This window comes from Moschus berezovskii, chromosome 8 (genome assembly GCF_049115385.1).
Source record: "Moschus berezovskii isolate FMDL1 chromosome 8, NW_MosBer_1.0, whole genome shotgun sequence".
Taxonomy (NCBI): Eukaryota; Metazoa; Chordata; class Mammalia; order Artiodactyla; family Moschidae; genus Moschus; species Moschus berezovskii.
The window spans coordinates 101,109,812-101,125,471 of record NC_142467.1 but is presented as its reverse complement, the minus strand read 5'-3'; the positions used below and the strand labels follow the sequence as shown (position 1 = coordinate 101,125,471).

Below are 15,660 nucleotides of genomic sequence, written 5' to 3'. Positions count from 1 at the left end.
TAAAATGTACACAATCTTTGAAACAGCTTCTAGAATTCATGCTACAGAAATACTTGTAGCATGGATGTCCCTGATGGTCCAGTGGTTAAGACTCTGCACTTCCAATGCAGGGGGCACGGGTTCAATCCCTGGTCAGGGAACTAGGTCTTGCATACTGCATGACACGGCCAAGAAATAAAAATAAATAAGAAAAGGAAAAAGAGTTAAAAAAAGAAATACTTGCAGCAGCTTCATGGGGATTTATATATAAAGTGATGGCTACAATATTTTGAGGAAGAGAAAAAATGAAAAGACCCAGATGTCCACACTAGATAAATTCTGTGGGTTCATAGAAAACTATAGGAACTGGTGTAGAATGTTGTTTAAGATATATTATTTAAAAAATTCAGACTTTTATGTATTCAGTTCAGTTCAGTTCAGTTCAGTCGCTCAGTTGTGTCTGACTCTTTGCGACCCCATGAATCACAGCACGCCAAGCCTCCCTGTCCATCACCAACTCCCGGAGTTCACCCAAACTCATGTCCATCGAGTCGGTGATGCCATCCAGCCATCTCATTCTCTGTCGTCCCCTTCTCCTCCCACCCCCAATCCTTCCCAGCATCAGAGTCTTTTCCAGTGAGTCAACTCGTCGCATGAGGTGGCCAAAGTATTGCAGTTTCAGCTTTAGCATCAGTCCTTCCAGTGAACACCCAAGATTGATCTCCTTTAGAATGGACTGGTTGGATCTCCTTGCAGTCCAAGGGACTCTCAAGAGTCTTCTCCACATACATAAAACATATATGGGTGTGTCTATATAGACAACTCTGTGTATATGTGTATGTGAAAATGCGTTTATATATGATCAGTTGGGCCCGACTCTTTGTGACCCCATGGACTGTAGCTGACCCACCAGGCTCCTCTGTCCATGGCATTCTCCAGGCAAGAACACTGGAGTGGGTTGGCATGCCCTCCTCCAGGGGATCTTCCTGTCTCAGTGATTGAACCAGAGTCTCTATGTCTTCTGCATTGGCAGGTGGATTCTTTACCATTGTGCCACCTGGGGAGCACCCATATATATAAAATCTCACTTTTTTTGAGCTGAGCCACGTGGCATGGGGGATCTTAGTTCCCTGACCAGCGATTGAACCTTGGTCCCTGCAGTGGAAGTGTGGAGTCATAACCACTAGACTGGCAGGGAATTTCCTTTTTTTTTTTAAAATCTCACTTTTTTTTTTTTAAACAAATGCTTGTACAGTTCTTTTTGTACACATATGGGATTGTGTATTATTTTTCTACGCTGCCATATCCAATTCGCACAAATTGAGTGGCTTACCAACAGCATGCTGTTTCCATGGGTTGGAAGTCTGACTGAGTTGCAGTCAAGGTGTGGGTGTCTGTGTGCTTTTCTGGACACTAGGGAGAATCTGTTTCCTTGTTCATTCAGGCTGTTGGCAGAAGTTGGTTTCAAGCTATTGTGACTGACCTGGGGTCCTGTTTCCTTGCTGGCTGGCAGCTAGACATTGTCCTTAGCTGCTTGAGGCCACCAGCATTCCTTGGCCTGCAGCTCCTTCATCTCAGAAGTAATGATCCAGGGTCAAGTCCTCCTCTCTCTCTCATGCTTCAAATCTCTCCTGCCTCATCTTCTGTTGCATTGCTGGCCTATTCTTATGCCTCCCTCTTACTTTTTTCTTTCCTTTTTTTCCCTTTTCTCTCTCTCTCTCTTTTTTTTTTTTTTTTTGGTTTATTTTCAAACCCTGGTGTTGAGGGCTGACTTTCAATAGATGGCAGCGAGGGAGCTTCTCTGATACCTCTGAAATTCTGACCTCTATTACTTTTTAAAAAAATATTAATTTATTTTCAGCTGGATCTTTGTTGCAGCTTTTTTTCGAGTGGTGGTGAGTGGGGGGCTACTCTCTAGTTGCAGTGCTTGGACTTCTCACTGTGGTGACTTCCCTTGTTGGGGAGATTGGGCTCTAGAACACAGGCTCAGCGGTTGTGGCCACAGGCTCAGTTCCCCCTCAGCATGTTGAGTCTTCCTGGACCAGGGAACAAACCTGTGTCCCTTGCATTGGCAGGTGGATTCTTAACCACTAGACCACCAGGGATGCCCTACCTCTTCTTTTAAAGACCTCTGTGATGAGCTTGGGCCCACAGGAATAACCCAGGACATGCTCCCTATTTTAAAGTGTGTAGCCTCGGACCCATTTCTTTCACCATGTAGTACAACATACTCAGGTGCCAAGACCATGGGGGACACACTGTTGCCTAGCACAGATTATGTTTTGGGAGAAGTGTTCTTGGTAAGATAAAGGCTCAGTGTCAGACTCTGGGTTAGACCTCAGAGAGAGGTGCTAGGCACCCCTAGAAACCTAGATTTGTGTCCCTGGCCTGTTTGCTGCAGCCTGTGGGACCTTTGCTGAGCGGTTGCACCTTCTGAACCTCAGTCTTGTCTGTAACACAAGGGAGTAGATTTCCCACTTCCTCCGGGGCTTGTGTTTGGGTGGGGAGATTTGGCTAATATCCCTTTTTCTGCCCAAATCAAAGCTTAATTGTGGGGAGGAAGGGCATACGTTCTTGCTCTTAGTGAATTTAATGAGATTGTTTTGCCTTTAAAAATATATCTGTTGGTCTTGTTGCTCAGTCACTTCCTGTCCAACTCTTTGTGACCTATGGACTGCTGCTCACCAGGCCTCCCTGTCCTTCACTACCTCCCGGAGTTTGCTTAAACTCAGTGATGCCATCCAATCATCTCATTCTCTATCGTCCCCTTCTCCTCCTGCCCTCAATCTTTCCCAGCATCAGGGTCTTTTCCAATGAGTTGGCTCTTTGCATCAGGTGGCCAAAGTATTGGAGCTTCGGCTGCAGCATCACTCCTTCCAATGATATTCAGGGCTGATTTCCTTTACAATTGACTGGTTTGATGTTGTAGTGCAAGGGACTGTCAAAAATCTTCTCCAGCACCACAGTTTGAAAGCATCAATTGTTTGGCGTTCAGCCCTCTTTATGGTCCAACTCTCACATCCATACACGACTACTGGAAAAACCATAGCTCTAACTACACGGAGATCTGTGCTTTTTAATACACTGTCTAGGTTTGTCATAGCTTTTCTTCCAAGGAGCAAGCGTCTTTTAATTTCAACAAAATGTAGAAAAATGCACAAATGAATCTTTACACAGATCTATATACTATGTTCCTTACCATGACCCAGGTAAAGAGTTAAGGAATTTCCAACCCTCAGTGGGCTGTCAGTTTAAACAAATTAAAAAATATAGAGAACACGTAGTTAAATTTGAATTTCAGATAACCAGTGAATAGGTTTTGAACTTCGTATCAGTGGAATCACACAGTGGGTCCTCCTGTGTCGTTCTGTGAGGTTCATCCGCGTGGGCGCCTGTAATGCTTTCTTTTTCACTGATGTGTCGTGTTCCACTGTATGGATGCACCACACTCTGTTTTTCTTTTTCTTGTTAATGGGCCTTTGGGTTGCTTCTAGTTTTAACCTACTAAAAACAGAGCTTTGTGAACATGACTTTCAGTGGCTAGATGCACTTAGGAGTGAAATTACTGGCCATTTTTAGTTTAAAAATTTTCCTCCCAGATGGGAGAAAAAGACATCCTCCCACACCAGTGAATAAATTGAAGTCTTGTAGGTTACATTCCAGCCCCCAGCCTGGTCTTATTTTTATTTCCTGAATGAAGGACCTTGTGGGCATATTGAGTTTCCATCTTCTCTAATGGGTCTAAGGAGCCTGTGAAGCTTTAGAGAATGTTTTTTTCTCTACTTTTAATTTAATTTTATTTTCAATTTTGTAATCGAAGTATAATTGATTTACAATGTTACGTTAGTTTCAGGTATATGGAAAAGTGATGCAGTTTCAAAGTGATTCAGGAACATGTTGTCATTCAGTCACCAAGTTGTGTCTGACTCTCTGGACCCCCTGGGACTCTGGGCTTCTCTGTCCTTCACCGTCTCCCGGAGTTTGTTCACACTCATGCCTATTGAGTCGGTGATGCATCCAACCATCTGTCCTCTGTCGCCCCCTTCTCCTCCTGCCCTCAATCTTTCCCAGCTTCCAGGTCTTTTTTCAGTGAATCGGCTCTTTGCATGGTGGCCAAATACCTTTCAGATTCTTTTCCTGTATCGGTTATTACAAAATACTGAGTGTAGATCCCTGTTCTATACAGTAGGTTCTCGTTGCTTATCTGGTGGTGTATGTTACTCTCAAACTCCTAATTTATCCCTCACCTCCCCACTACGTTTCCCCTTTGGTAGCCATAATGCCTCTAATTTTAGGGGCCATATCTTTTGCTGATTTTTAGGAAAGAGAAGGCTGCTTTAGGAGTTATTGGTACTTGTTTAACCCACGGATAGTGAAGCCTGGTGCCCAGCGCAGCTATTAAATGTCCCTGTCCATGTGGGGGTGGTGCACAGAAGCCATCCAGACTGCCTTGCAGTCCCTGCCTCTCTGTTCCCCTCCCGTAGCTCCTGAACCAGCTATATTCATCAGGAGCACCTCCAAGTGCCATCTGGTTGCTATGGCAACTCAGGCTGGTCCAGGCTTGGCAGTGGGGGTCAACCCCCATCTCGGCTGCAGTTCCAATTTGGATTCAGGGAAATAGATACACGCGATATCGGGTGCTTTGAGGAAGTCCTATTCTGATTACATTAACAGTAAGATTTTTTTGTGGTCTCAGGCTTAATGCCGCTTCTTTTCTTCTATTTGCTTTACCCCCATTGTCATCTCTTTGCACCGCCTGTTCATGAAACCTGGCTGCTTCTAAGGGATGCAAACCCCATGTGCTTTGCCATTTCCTCTGTGCTGTGGCTGAGCAAACAGAGAGGAAACAGCACACCTGGTCACAAGGGCCCACAGGTGCCAGGAACGGACACCCGGCTGGAAGCACCCGTTGGCTGGGGACGTGTTTGTTTCTTGTGTGTACACACAGGACAGCTGGGGCTCTGTTGCTGGAAGCGCGTGTGATGGCTCTGCAGAGTGAGCTCCGTGGTGTTGCTTGAGCAGCTGTCCCCATCACCCCCTACCCTGCCCCGACCCGACCCTTCCAGCTTTCAGGCTCCACCCACCTGCCACAATGTCAACTGGAGAGCCAGTGTTGACCAGGCACTTTCCATGGCCTGGTGCTGTGCTCAGAGCTCTGCCTTCTGACAGGTGCCCACTGACCCCTCACTATGGCTCCCTGTACTACTGATCCTTATCCCCACCTTGTGCAGGAGAAAGAGACCCAGGGGATTAAATAACATTGGGGAACACACAGCTAGTTCATTGTGTGCTGGAGTCCAACGGGCCTGGCTCTGGGCTAAATCTTCTTTCCCACCACAATTTATCCTTTCCCTACCTAGGTGAAGTCCTAGACCCCAGGCAGCAGTGTTCTCTGAGCTTGGTGAGGTTTTCTTGGGTAGACTCATCCTTAAGATCATTCATTCATTCAGATTGCACGCATGCTCAGTCGCTCAGTTGTGTCTGACTCTTTGCAACCTTATGGACCGTAGCCCACCAGTCTCCTCTGTCCATGGGATTCTCCAGGCAAGAACACTAGAGTGGGTTGCCATTTCTTCCTCCATGGGATCTTCCTGACCTAGGAATGGAACCAGCATCACTCTCGTTGGCAATCCTTTACCACTGAGCCACCTGGGAAGCCCAAGTTGTCAGGGACCTAATGGCAAACAACATAGATTGAGATCCTTGTATGCATAACACTGGCATCCTACAAGGGACACCAAAAACCCCATGAGGAAGACCTCATTGGAGGATGTGATGAGGCGTGCCTAAATCTGACTACAGCCTGAACGATGAGAGGGAGCTGACCCATCACAGACAAGGGAAAGAGCATTCTAGGAAGTGGCCTGTCTGCATGTGTGCTCAGTCATGTCCGACTCTTTGTGACCCCATGGGCTCTAGCCTACCAGTTTCCTCTGAATGTGGGATTCTCCAGACAAGAATACTGGAGTAGGTTGCCATTTCCTACTCCAGGGGTCTTCCAGACCCAGGGTTCGAACCCGTGTCTCTTGCAGATCTTGTGTCGCCTGCACTGGCAGGCAAATTCTTTAGCACTGCTCCACTAGGAAGAGGGAACAGCAGTTGCAAAGATGGAATGAGCTTGGCAGAGAGCAGGAGTGACTCTGGAGCTTAGAGGCAAGAGGGGGAAAGGGAGGGATTGGGGCCAGGCTGATGGGGCAGCCTGTAGGGTGGGGCTTTTATTTCTGTAAGAGCAAAAGAGCGACTGACTCTTTGCAGAAGCGTCCCCATTGACTGCGGAGCAGAATACAGGCTGGACGTGGGGAGTGAGAAAGCCAGCTGACCCAGGAGAGGCAACTGCCCAAGTCCAGGCCAGCAATGAGGGAGGCTTTGCCATGGAGGGAAGTGGTTGGATATAGAATCTATTTTGGAAGTGAATGGATGGCACCTGCTGATGGCTTTCAGTCAGAGAGTGAAGGGAAAGGGAGAACCATGTGGTTTGGGCATCAAGTTAAATTGGGGGGCCTGTCATGGGATGGGGGATATTGGGAGCAAAGGGCTGTAGAGAAGGAGCAGGGAAGGGAGATTTCTGTCTGGGCCTGTGGGACCAGCAGGTGGATGTCTCAAAAGATGCCACTTGTGCCTGTGCCTTAGGTTTTGTCTTCCCCACTCTGTCTCCCATCTTCCAGGTACAATCCTCCCTTCTCTAGGTGCCTGAAGCTTTTTCCATCAAGCCTGGGCTCTGGGGTTTTAGTTGCACTGGGGATACTACACAGAACATCCAAGTTGTAAGCTAGGTTCTTTCATTTTTCAAAAATTTTAAAGTATTGGTTTTCAATGTTGTGTTAGTATTGAAACAGGAATCTGAATTCTTGTTCACAGAGCTGAAGAATGAAATTCACAAACATGCAATCACAGTAGCAAGCAAATAGGATTTATTTTAAAGAAATGAAAAGAACAAAGCTCTTAGCATAGACACTGAAGTGCCCCAAAATGTGGGACTTACAGCATTTATAAGCATTAAAATGCTTACAGCACTTAACAGTATTATATCCTTTCTAGTATCGATCTGTCTTTTTTTGATTGGCTCTTGTCCTTAACGTATGTCATTTCTAGCCAATCAGTTTAAAGGTTACAATGTTTAACTTGGCATCTTTATGGCTTCTTTTGATCCCCAGTTTTGAAGTCTCCTCACATTTTCAGTCACCATCGTGTGACCCTGTCTGATGACCTCTGGCCGTTTCACAGAGGATCAGCTATGGGCCAAAATTTGATGGTCTACCTGTTGCTTTTCTTTCAGATAAGAGGGCCAGGAGTTAATGGTTGTCCTGTCCTGCATCTGGGTGTTTTATGATCTACCAGACCAAGGACGCATTCCCCCGGAAGTCAGGAAACTGGAACAAAGGATATAGCTTTAGGTTAGTAGACTGAGATGTTTATTGAAAAAAAAAGACCAAGGTCTCAGTCTTACACTGACTACCAAACAATTTCTACCTCAGTTTCAGGTGTACAGCCCAGTGATTCAGTTTTAGAATCTGTGTCTATATCTATTCCTTTCCAGATTCTTTTCTCTTATAGTTAGTTCAGTCGCTCAGTCGTGTCCGACTCTTTGCGACCCCATGAATCACAGCATGCCAGGCCTCCCTGTCCATCACCAACTCCCGGAGTTCGCTCAAACTCATGTCCATCGAGTCGGTGATGCCATCCAGCCATCTCATTCTCTGTCATCCCCTTCTCCTCCTGCCCCCAATCCCTCCCAGCATCAGGGTCTTTTCCAATGAGTCAACTCGTCGCATGAGGTGGCCAAAGTATTGGAGCTTCAGCTTTAGCATCAGTCCTTCCAATGAACACCCAGGATTGATCTCCTTTAGAATGGACTGGTTGGATCTCCTTGCAGTCCAAGGGACTCTCAAGAGTCTTCTCCAACACCACACAGTTCAAAAGCATCAATTCTTCGGTGATCAGCTTTCTCTTATAGGTTATCACAAAAATATTGAATATAGTTCCTTGTGGTGAATCACATTTTGGGGAGTGGAAGGGGTGACTCCAGGAAGTAGAAATGGAACAGGTAGCAAGACACTTGAACCTTCCTTTCACCCTCAGTTTTTTAAATGTGTGTGTGTGTGTCTGTGTGTGTGTGTGTGTGTGTGTGTGTGTGTGTGTGTGTCTGTGTGTGTGTGTGTCTGTGTGTGTGTGTCTGTGTGTGTGTCTGTGTGTGTGTGTCTGTGTGTGTGTCTGTGTGTGTGTGTGTCTGTCTGTGTGTGTGTGTCTGTGTGTGTGTGAGTGTGTGTCTGTGTGTGTGTGTGTGTGTCTGGGTGTGTCTGTGTGTGTGTGTGTATATGTCTGCGCACACATACATATATTTATTTTGGCTGTGCCAGGTCTCAGTTGAAACATGCAGGATCTTTTTTAGTTGCAGCATGCAAACTCATCTTTTTCAGTTCTGGCATGTGGGATCTAGTTCCCTGACCAGGGATCAAACCCAGGCCTCTTGCATTGGGAGCGGGGAGTCTTAGCCACTGGACCACCTGGGAAGTCCCAGTCTTCAGTTTTATTTCTATAAAATGTGAAGGAAAATGCCTTCAAGGCATAAGTGCTTATAAAAGGAATAAAAGGCTTTTTTTTCAATGCAAAGGGAAAGTATTTAGAAAAACACAAAAGGCTTTATAAATTCATGATCATAGGCGATTAAGAGTAAGTTTTCATGGGAGTAAATTGAAATTTAAAGGCGTCATGAAGATAGGCCTATTAAACTCCATTAGTTACAAGATTTGAAAAAAGAAACCTCCCCAGAGGGAAACAGCGTTCATTAAACTGATATTGACTTGATCTACTTAGGAGAGGCCTGCTTAGGAGAGGGAACTTTCTTACTTCTTGGAAGCCTTCAAGCAGAGCAAGAGGAAATAGTCAGCAGGGAGATAAGCCTCCTCTCCCACTCCCGTTTCTTTGCACCATCTTCTTACACCTCTGGGTGTTGAGGTGACTCTTGCAATGTTTATGCATGGGATTTAGGCTCCTAATTCTGTGTCATTCAGGCTGGCCTTCCTGTGGATTTGCTCTTCTTGGACAGACACTGGGAGGCAAGTGATGGGGGGCTGTTAGGTGGAAAAACTCGGTTTGGGGTTGAAAATATGCTGTTGGGTAAGCTGTGGATCTGAACACCATGAGCCATCTCACTCCTAGAAGGAACAAGAAAAATGTTCTTCCCATGGCTCACAAGGTCCTGTGTGATCTGCCCCATCCCCTCCCCACGCTCATCCCTACTACGCTCTCCTCACTCACAGCCTCCTTGTTGTTCCTTTAGCAAATCACACGCAGCCCTGCCTCAGGACCTTTGCACATGCTGCTCTCTGCCTGGAACTCTCTTCTCAGATACCCAGCGTGGCTACTGCTTCAAGTCCTCCAGGTCTCTCTGTTGAGATGTCACTTTCTCAGAGAGGCCATCTCTGACCCCCTATTTAATACAATAACCAGCCCACCCACCACTTCCTGTCATCCTCTGGTGAGCAGAATTCTGTCTTCTGCCCCCAAATTCACATGGTGCAGTTCTAACCCACAGTAGCATGTGACTGTATTTTATTTTTTAAGATTTTTTTTCTTTTGACATGGGCCATTTTAAAATTCTTTATTGAATTTGTAACAATATTGCTTCTGTTTCATGTGTGGGTTTTGGTTTTTTTGGCCCCAAGGCATGTGGGATCTTAGCTCCCTGACCAGGGATGGAACCCTCACCCTCTGCATTGGAAGGCGAAGTCTTAACCAGTGGACTGCCAGGGAAATCCCAGCATGGGACCATATTTGGAGATACAGCCTTTAAAGACAAAATTAAGATTCCTCTCCCCTGGCCACACTCCTGCTAGGTCTCCACATGAATCCCTCGTGTCCTGCCTTGACCTGGTCAGCTTGGGATGCCCTGTAGACCCTGGAGGTGGGTGCTGTAGGGCTGTAGGAACCTGGTGGGCTGAGGCTGTCTGCCCCCTGGCCTGGCTGCTCCTGCTGGCTGGAGATCCAGGTCAAAAGCCCAAGGATGCTGGTGTTCAGTTTCCTGTGACTTTGAGGACCTGGGAAGGTCATATGCACCACGGGTATAACTAGTGTCAGATTGCCCAGCAGTATTTTAAGAAAGCCAGATGCCTGGACTGGAGACTGCAGACACCTTCACACAGACACTGTGCTTTCCTGTAATTGATATTTCATTTTTCTAGTATCAAGTTAAATGCATGATATTGTAAAACTTTTTTAAAATTTTTGTCACACTTCAAAGCTTACAGGATCTTGGTTCCCTGACCAGGAATGAAAACCGGGACCCCTGCAGTGAAAGTACAGGAAGTGTGGATTCCTAACCACCGGACCATCAGGGAATTCCCATAAAATATTCTTTTATAATATCATCTCACTGAGATCTCCAGGGCTTTTATATTCATTTTTTTTAAGTTTTTTAAAGAATTTTTTTGATGTGGACCGTGTTGTTAAAAAGTCTTTATTGAATTTGTTACAGTATTGCTTCTGTACTATTTTATTTTAATTTTTGGTTGCGAAGCATGTGGGATCTTAGCTCACTAACTAGGGATTGAACCCACACCTCCTACCTTGGAAGACAGTCTTAACCAGTAGACCACCAGGGAAGTTCCCCCAAGGCTTTTAATATCTTCAGAATCTATATTCCCATTTTCCAAAAGACTCAAAAGTCAAATAAACTCTAAGAAATCTACTAAAAAGATGATGAAAAAGTTAGAAGAAGAGGGGTCTCTGATGAAGAGCGTGACCATAAATGAGATGAGTGAGCAGGAAGAAAAGCCTGAGGACGAACCCAGGGTGGTCAAAGACAATCTTTATTAGGTGAAAGTAGGGTAGTCTTTTCCATAGGATGTTATCCTGAAGCCATACCCAGATAGTGGAAGACATAAAGTGAACCAACGCTACAAAGGTGGACTCAGGCTGAACAGGAGAAAAATTATGGAAGACGAGGAGAAGGGTGAAAGTGGGAGATACTCTGGCTCTTCTAATGGGAGAGGATAAAGAAGCAGAGATGGAGATGCAGATTCTCCCGAAAAAAAATAAAGTGTTTAAAGAGAAGACTGACAGAAATGCCGAGTGGTGCTATGACAGTGGAAAAAGTAAAGTTGCCTAAAAAGAACATACGCAAACAAATGAATTGTTTTTAGCAATAAACTTGCTTTCTAGCGGAGGGGGAAAGGGCCAGGTTAAAAAGAGGATTTAAAAAAAAATTAAAATTAAGTCCTCCTATCTTTGGAGGGGGAAAGAAAAACGGGGGAAAAAAAATGAGAGAGAAAAAAGAGACAGTTAGGGTAAAATAGGGACTTCCCTGGTGATGCTAGTGGTTAAGAACCTGGCTGCCAGTACAGGAAATGTAGGAGACTCTGGTTTGACCCCTGGGTTGGGAATATTCCCTGGAGGAGCACATGGCATCCCACTCCAGTATCCTTGCTTGGAGAATCCCATGGACAGAGGAGCTGGCGGGCTGTAGTCCATAGGGCTGCAAAGAGTCGGGCATGACTGAAGCAGTTTAGCAGGCACGCATGCAAAGTTTAGAAGGACATTAGGACACAGACATACCCAGAGGGGAAACCACGAGAAGACAGCAGTCTACAAGCCAAGGAGAGAGACCTCCAAAGAAACCAGCCTTGCTGACCCCTTGATCTCCAACCTGTAGCGTTCAGAACTGGGAGGAAACAAATTTCTGTTGTTTAAGGTACCCTGCACGTGGTATTTTGCTACGGCAACTCCAGCAAATGAATATAGCTCTCCTGCTGAATTGCCCTCCACAGCACTTTAAAAATTTTATTTATTCATTTGGCTGTGCTGGGTCTCCATTGCTGCTTGGGCTTTTCTCTAGTTGTGGTGCTTGGGCCTCACGCTGTTTGAGGCTTCTCTTGTTTTGGAGCATGAGCTCTCGGTGCGTGGGTTTCCATGGTTGCAGACAGTGGGCTCAGTATTTGCGGCTCCCGGGCTCTAGAGCACAAGCCCAGCAGTTGTGGTGCATGGGCCTCGTTGCTCCTCTGCATGTGGAGTCTTCCCCACCAGGGATCAAACAGGTGTCCCTCGCGTTCAAGGGCGGAGTCATAGCCACTGGGCCACCAGGGAAGTCCCTCCACAGCACTTTTCAACTCCCAGTCTCCACATGAGGTATTTATTTTGTTTACAGTCTGCCTCCCCTTCTAGAACCTCCATTCTAGCATAAGGGTGACATTTGTTTGTCTCATTCACACTGTGTCCCCGGCAGCCAGCGCAAGGCCTGCACACAGCAGCTGCTCACTCAGCGTTTGTTGAGTGAATAAGTGTATGAAATGGAGACAAAGCTTTTCCCCGGCTCTCAGTCCCTCTGGGGTTTAACCACCTGATGCATTCATAAAGGGCAAGAACTCTGTCCCTTTTCTCTTTTCTTAAATTTTTAAACATTTATTTTTTGGGCTATGCCTCACAGCCTGTGGGATCTGAGTTCCCAGACCAGGGATCCAATCCATATCCCCTGCAGTGGAAGTGTCCACCCCAGGGAAGTCCCCATTTTCTCTTTTCAAAAAACCAGCCAAGGTGGCAAAGGGCAGGGCTCACTCACAGATGGCCATATTCTGTGTGGGTTTTAAAGCCGACCCTTAAACTCCAGAGGAACCAGGGACCAGAGGAGAGTGAACAAGTAGGCTCCCGGCGGCCCATTTTGCAGAGGAGAACGTTGAGATGCTGAGAAATCCCAAGAATCACCCTCGGTGGCTGGCACCTGGGAAGTGGAGCGAGCAGGACGCAACACAGCCTCCGCGGTCTTTTGCGCCACGGTGCTGCCTTGGTTGCCGGGCAGCTCCTAAGAATTGGCTTCCCGGGCCTGAGTTGCCAGGGAAGTACTAATTCCCGTTGGGCCGGTCCTGGGGCGTTTTTTGACTCCCTGTGCAGGAGGCTGGTCGCCTGCGCGGTCCTGGTCCCCTGAGCGCCCTTCTCGCCGCTTCTCCCTCACCTTTCCTCTTTCTCGTTCTCTCCTGTCTCCTGCTTTAGTTTCCTCCCGGCTGGAGGCAGAAGACCCTGGGATTTCTGAGTGAGGCCCATGGATGTCGACGTCCTCCCGGGTCCCGGACCCCATGCTCTCGCCCCGCAGTTACTATGATGCCCTGTACGAGCGCGGCGGGGGCCCCTCAGGTCCCGCCGGCGCCCCGCCGGCCGCGCGGCCCTGCCTGATAAGCGGCGGCGGCTGCGAGGGGCCCGCTCTGAAGCGACGGGGCGGCGTGGTGGACCACCGCGATGTCATCTTGGCCCACCAGGCGCACAAAATCCACAGCACCCCGCAGGCCAGAAGGAAAGAATGGGAGTGAGTATGCACGGGGTGGGCGACCGACCCCCAGCGTCCCGGGGTAGGGAGCAGCAGTGAACCGGGGTCTCTTGGGGTCAGGAAATGCCTATTTCTGACAAGCTCCTGGGGCGGGGGCGGGGGGCCGTTCCTGTGGCTGGTTGCTGAGGTCGCCAATTCCTTTCCTGCCAGTTGATCGTAGAGCCGCTGGCTTGGGTCCCTTCGGTGAACCCCCGGGGCACACGCGGTGCAGCCACAAAGGGGTTAATTGTGGGCGTGGCGGGGAGTGCTCAGGACCCCGCTCTGCGAGCGTCCACTCCGAGGGGTCGGCAGATAGTTCCCGTGGGATGGACATCCCCAACCAGGCTGGGAAATGCTTCTTTCTCGGGGGTGGGGGTGGGGTGGGCAGGTGAGGGGTGGAAGGTGGAAATCACACTTTTACCTCAAGCCTTCAGTCTAAACCTGCAAAGTGGTGTGGGAGTCGGGGTGGGGGTTTGGGAGGATGTGGTGACTCTGATCCCGGGTTCCCTTTCTCTGGGCCAGCGACCCTGAAAGTGGGTCTTCTCCTGGGAGCCATCATTGGATGGACGAGTGGGGTTAGAAGCGGCTCCACTGGGCTCGCTCTCCACCGTGAAATCTTTGCAGGCTGTTTGAAGATTCAGAGCTGTTTGTGTGAAGAAGGTTCAGTCCCCCATATGGAGGGAGAACTGGTGCTTTTTTTCTTTCTCTTGTTCTCAAGAGCTTCTTTGGCCAAGGCTTAGAGTAGGGGGGATTCTTGGGCAGACAGCAGGCAAGTGGGCTGTGAATACGAATTCAAGGCTACTGCTAATCACTCTTGTGGCCCCAGAAATCCCTTCTGCCGCCCACCTCACGCCGGCCAGGTCTGACCTCTTGGGAACTAGCAACTTCATCACTAGGCTTAGGCTCTGCCTCCCCCACCTCGTGCCCCTCCTCCCCATTTTCTGTCTGCTTGAAGGGGGAACTGGGTTACAACGCCAGTTGGGTTCTGGGTGTAGTGATGAGGAAAGTATAATTACCGAATGCCATGAAAACTGTATTATCAAAATGTTCAGTCGCTCAGTCGTGTCCGACTCTTTGCAACCCCATGCACTGCAGCACGTCAGGCTTCCCTGTCCTTCACTGTCTCCCGGAGCTTGCTCAAACTCCCGTCCATTGAATCAGTGATGCCATCCAACCATCTCATCCTCTGTCGTCCCCTTCTCCTGCCTTCAATCTTTCCCAGCAGGGTCTTTTCCAGTGAATCGGCTCTTCTCGTCAGGTGGCCAAAGTTCTGGAGCTTCAGCTGCAGCGTCACTCCTTCCAATGAATATTCAGGGTTGATTTTCTTTAGGACTGACTGGTTTGGTTATTATCAAAATGAGCCAGTGTTTGTTTTCAGTCAGAGGGCTTCACGTAAGGTGAAAAAGGTGCTGCCAATGTGGACTCTGACATGGTTTCCTGAGGTTAGACTGACATCTGGTGGCATGTTTCGGCATCACATATAGTAGAAAGGCAATGGGGTAACCAAACTATTTTTTTTTGCCCATGCTGTCTTCCTTCTGACATTCGCTCCTCTCCATCCATACATCTAGCCACCCACCCACCCACCTTCCTACTGGACCGTCCATCATCCATTCATCCATCCACCCATCCACTCAGCAATCTTCCTATCCATCTATCCATTCATCCCTCTCCCCACCCCTCCCTCCCTTTGCCTGCCCATATTTCTATCCACCCATCCATCCGTTCTTCCATCTGCCCATCCATCCATCCATTTACTTACCCATCTTTCTATGCACCTCTCAACTCATCCATCTCCCTGTATACCCTCCCATCCATCCATTCATCCATTGGCCTGTCCATGTTTCTGTCCATCCACCCTCCCACACACCCGTGCATCTTCCATTTGTTAACCCATCCATCCGTATGTCATTCATATACCCACTGATCTATATCTCTGTCTAGTCCTCCATCTCTCTACCGGTCCTTCTGTTCTTCAGTTCATCCATCCATCCATCCACCCACCTATCATTTCATAGTTCATAAATAACCGGTAGTGGTGTTTTAGTCTCCAAGTCCTGTCTGACTCTGGTGACCCCATGGGCTGTAGCCCAGCAGGCTCCTCTGTCCATGGGATTTCCCAGGCAAACATACTGGAGTGGGTTGCCATTTCCTTCTCCAGGGAACCTGCCTGACTCAGGCACTGAACCCACATATGCATTGCAGGTAGATTCTTTACCGACTGAGCCACCAGAGAAGCCCTAAAGTGTTAGTTGCTCGGTTGTTTCTGACTCTTTGCGACCCCATGCACTGTAACCAACCAGGTTCCTCTGCCCAAGGAATTCTCCAGACGAGAATACTGGAGTGGGTAGCCATTCCTTTCTCCAGGGGATCTTCCTGACCCAGGGATT

General features: G+C 47.9%; 1 non-coding gene and 1 pseudogene across 1 annotated transcript; both read left to right on the top strand.

Moving 5' to 3' along the window:
* Positions 1 to 11,120, top strand: part of LOC129559550 (mitochondrial transcription rescue factor 1-like) — a 69,735-nt pseudogene extending 58,615 nt beyond the window's left edge.
* On the top strand, positions 68 to 140 carry TRNAG-UCC (transfer RNA glycine (anticodon UCC)). Its single transcript has one exon. It is a non-coding gene; the product is annotated as a tRNA-Gly (tRNA).
* Positions 11,121 to 15,660: the final 4,540 nt, after the last annotated feature.